Below are 5,175 nucleotides of genomic sequence, written 5' to 3' on the forward strand. Positions count from 1 at the left end.
AACCTGACCTGAGACAATCTGGGAAACTCGTGTGTGGGTGATTATAGGAAAGTGGATTTTAAAAGAAATTTAACTTCTTTCTGAGAAGGAGGACAAAATCTGTCATTTGTAATTCATTTCGGTCAGATTTCAAAGGTTTACTTACACTTTGAAAAGTGGGTAAATGGGGCAAATTGTAATTAATAAATAGTAAACACTATTTTTTAAAGAATTATATTGGGATCAGGAAAGTGTTAGAAAATATATTTCTCTGTGTAAAGAATATTATTTTAGTAAGTTCTTATCAACTGGCATAGAGTTGGAGATAAAGTCATAATTTTGTGGCCTCACATTAACAGTTTCCTTCCATTTGTATATGTGTTTGTTGATTTATACAAAAGAGGTTAGCAGATTATTTCAGTGTAACTTTAAGGATAAATTCATGCATCACACAGGGACACACACAAAACACAAAATTGTTAGTATTATGGATGGCTAGACTTCAAAAATTCAGAAATTCCTTTCTGATCAGCAATTAGATGAGCCTGATTTTGATTAGGAGTTTATCTAAATAGTTTCTTATCTGGTACTGTTGTAAACTCAGAATGTTATTTATATAAAGTGAATAAATAGGAAGTGTCCTGTTTTATGGGATTCTACTAATGTTGGTGAAAGCTAGTGTTTGCAAGCACATTAATTGATAATAACAAGCGTTAACATAGCATTAGGCCTTTCAGAAATACCAAAGAAATTACGTATTTCTGTTATGCTAGTGCTTATAGTGATAAAAATATATTTCTGTGCTGTTCGTGATACAGTAAACTATACCTCATTGAGAAGGATCTTATGTTTTAATTGTGTTCCTAGCTTTCTAATTTGTAAAACTGCTCTATCCTAGTAGTTCACGGCTATAAACACTAAACAGTCATATATCTGTAAGAATTTAGAATAATATAGTAAGCACAACATGGAATTATTCATATTAGAAGAATCACTCATATTAGAACACAAATGTTTTCCTCTGAAAAATGACCTTATTAAATAGAATGAAAGTAAAACAGGTATTATATTCTTGCCACTCTTCCACAAATATTAGCCTAGTGTATTATTCATACAAAAACGTTTTTAGATATATTTTTCTCTAATATTTCAAATTTATCTTGTAGATTATAGTGTAGCAATGTTTTTTGCACCAAATTCAATACATATAGGATAAGAGAAGATTAGACAACACTGGAACTGTCCTTGAAAATCTAGAGTCTGTCTCTATTATAATTACAGTGGCCTACAGACTAAGGGAAGTTGCACAAATTGGTTGAGGGATCACTATACGCCAAGCTCTGCTTTTATGCACTATCTTTCTTAATGCTCAAAAGAAATCTGTGAGACAGATACAATTTTTATGTCTTTTCATTTGGAATTGTTAAATATCTTGTTCCAGGTCTCAAAGATAGTCTACTGAGCTGGGTTTGAATCAAAGTTGTGATTTCAGACTTCATGCTCTTGACTATTAGGTAATAGTGCCTAATGTAGATTAAAAACATGACTTAGAGTCATAAAATTGTTTAAATTCTAGTACCGGAAGGACAGTTCATTAGATGATTCGTCATTATTGGTCATTATTGACCCTACTCATGAACATTCTGAGTTGAGGCAGTAAGCTCTTATGGGAGGGAATCAAACAAATAATCTGTGGTAGACATACAAAAGTTCACCAAGGTCTCTGATTCTCTGCTTTTGCTCACATGCCTCCTTGAAGTTAGATAAAGTCATACTACTTGATTTATCCAATGAAATGGCCTGTGCTATTTCTGTGTAGAAGTATTTAAGGGCTGGTGTAAGATTCTCCATGCTCTCCTCCCTTGCCATAATAATTGTGGAGGATTGTGTTTTTCATATTAGGGTGAAAAAGGGAAGAAAAACCAAAGCAGCTTGGAATTTTGAATGACCAAATAGAAGTCAGATGCCCTCGGGAATCTCCCAGACTAACAGTTAACTTAGTGTGAATTAGATGTTTTAAGCTCCTGGGATATTGGTACACAGCCTAAACTCATTTAATCTGATTGAAACATCTTCAGACAACATGTGTTCTGTATATGCCCCTAAGTTTCATGAGCAATAAGGGCACACCATTGACTTCCATGTGTCTTAGTTGTTTTGTTTGAAAATTATGGTTTCCAGTTATGTCTTCCTCCTGAGATTTTAGAGGTAGATCATATGGTCACATGCAAGAACATATATGAAAACCCCCTATAAACTACAAGGCATTATAAAATATTTATTATTAAGGTAGAAATCATGTTGTGTTTTCTTTACCATTCATTATTCAGTGAACAGTGCTCAGTGATATGGCTGATTTTTTGAAAATTAGGGTTAGAAGACAAAATGTATATTTGAATTGGTAACAAAATGACAAAATTCAAATGCACATATTGATGTATTTCAGGGAAAAAAGTTGGTTGCTTAACACAGCATAGAGAATAGTAGGATATGCTCATCTATGATAGTACTCATACAAGGAGTTATATTATAGTGAATCTTATAAAGAAACAAAACCCATGGATGACAACAATCAGAAATATTTTTCAATGATAACATAATATTTTTAAATAGCTAGAGCTAAACACATTTAATAACCTTCACAATGTGTTCAGCATTTATGGGATTTTTAAAATTAATTCCCATTACAACGATGGGAGATCAACACTTCAAGTAAATATCAGGAGCAAAGGGACCAATATTGCCAGAAATTGAAATGAAGTACCAAGAGACAGGAATTAAATTTCAGTCTGTGTTTCTCTCTCCTATCTTCCACTGGTATGTGGAACATTAGAGAGTTCCTAGTGAAGAAAAAATGGCCTTATAATGTTTTACTACCTATAAACCCCAGAAAGTATTACCAGGAACATGATATGATATATAAGCAAAGATGAACCACAAGCTCTATCCTTTGAATCTCTACAGCTGAACATCATGTATTCAGTCTTTTGATGAAATCTCCCCTACTAAGTAGTAGAGCCATATTAAACATGCACTATTTGCAAAATTCCAAAAGTATATGTGAATACTTCCACCTCTAGGAGGTGATTACTTTCTTTTTTCTCCTAGTGTGGACCAGACATGTTGACTTGTTTTATAGAAATAGAATATGAAAGTTGTGACATACTAACTTTATAATAGAGCAACCTAGAAAACACTACCTAAAAAAAGTGATTCATTGATGTCACATGGACACTGTACCTCTTCATATGATGTCATTAAAAGGGCACTTCACCTTGGTAGTATTCTTCCCCTAAATTCATAATCTTAGCCTAATCTGGAGGAAAGAAAATCAGAAAACCCATGTGAGGATACATTCTACAAAATACATAACCAGTTCTCCTCAAATAAAGAATAAGGAGAGACTCAGAGAAACTGTCAAAAACCAGAGAAGGCTAAAGAGACACGGAAACTACATACAATGATATCCTGGATGGGATCCTAGAATAGGAAAAGTACACAGGAAAAATTGATAAGATTTGAATAAAGTCTATACTTTGTTGAACAAACTCAAAAAGTGTCTGGAGGCTTTTCTAGAAATAAATGATATCTATTTATTCAAGCGTCTTGGAGTTTGCAAACTGGAAATGCAGCTAGGCAAAAACCCAGAAGTGGTCTAAGGAAGAAAGAAAAGTTGAAAGTTCTTAATAGCAAAAATTACATACGAAAGCTGTTCAAGCTGTGCTGCCATGTTTTATGACAGCAAGGGTCTTCTCAGTGAATAATTACAACCTTTTATTTATTCACTATCCATCTTTTATATTATAATGCAGTTGCTGTTCCAAGTTGTAAATTTAAATGTTCTTATTTGGATTTATCAAAGCTTATAACCTAGAATCCTGTGGATGTATGATTTTCCATGTTCTACAGGATCTTATCACAAAGTACATTATTTAACATTGTCACATTTGAGATCAGAAGCATAGACACATGAAGCATGTATATTTGTTTTGAGACTAAAATGTTCAGCTTCATTCTAAAACCAAAAGTAAAAATTAAAAATTGTCAACAAGAAATGCAGAATGTATTCTCTTAAACCCAGAGTTTAGGGCATACACGCATAAATTGTTATAACAATAATTCCTTATGATTTTATCCTAATTCATATTAGTTTCAAATGTCCAAAATTATAGCATTTAATACAAAATACAGTGTTTGGAATACAGTAATTTAAAAATTTATTCATAAAGTGGATCTGTATTTAAGTTCTTGAAATAAACTGAGGTTAGAACAAGGAGAAAAAGGAAAGAGGCTGAAAGAAGTCAGCGATCATGGGAATAAAGTATCAAGTTGGGAAGAGAGAGACCAGGACACAGGTGTTTAGTGTTATTTTCACTGAGTTTTGACAAAGGAAATAAATCAAAACTCGTCACTCTTCCAGAAACTGTCCACAGGAAAAAAGGCAGAAAACTACAGACACTTCACCAAAGTTGCAAAGAAGGGAAATCCTTACAATGTACCCATTTAATCACATTCTTGAAGAGCCTCTTGTCTAGATCATAATCATAAAAGGGGTTGTTTAGTCTTTCACCCACGTTTAAAGTGGTAGATTGAAATTCCTGCAGGTACTTGGATACATTTGGCTATGGAAAGAGACTTCCCTCCCAACCCAGTCCTTTTTAGAGAATTCAAATGACCTCATTACTAGATCCAATGGTTATTTTGTGTCAAGTTGGCTGTGGCCAGTTATTTAATTAATTACTGATCTAGGTGGTGCTGTGTAGGTATTTTTTCCATATGGTTAATTAATATCTATAAACAGTTGATTTTAAGTAAGGGAGATTACATTCAATAATACAGGTATGAGGCCTTAAGAGCAAAAGCAGGTTTCTCAGAGAAGAAGAAATTCTACCTCAAGATTGCAGAATTAACTCCTGCCTGGGTTTCCAGTCTGCTGTCCAGTCAGCTTTCATACTTTCCAGCTCCCACAATAAAGTGAGCCAATTCCTTAGAAATAAATAATATATTTGTATATATTCCTATTGCTGTAGTTTCTCTGGAGGATTTTGGCTCTACTCCATTTAAAAAAATATTTTCATTGATTTTAAAGAGAGAGGGAGAGGGAGAGAGATAGAAACATCAATGAGAGAGCACCATTGACTGGCTGCCTCCTGAACACCCCACATTGGGGTTTGATCCTGCAACCTGGGCATGTGC

The sequence above is a fragment of the Myotis davidii genome, unplaced genomic scaffold, assembly GCF_000327345.1.
Source record: "Myotis davidii unplaced genomic scaffold, ASM32734v1 scaffold1615, whole genome shotgun sequence".
Classification (NCBI taxonomy): Eukaryota; Metazoa; Chordata; class Mammalia; order Chiroptera; family Vespertilionidae; genus Myotis; species Myotis davidii.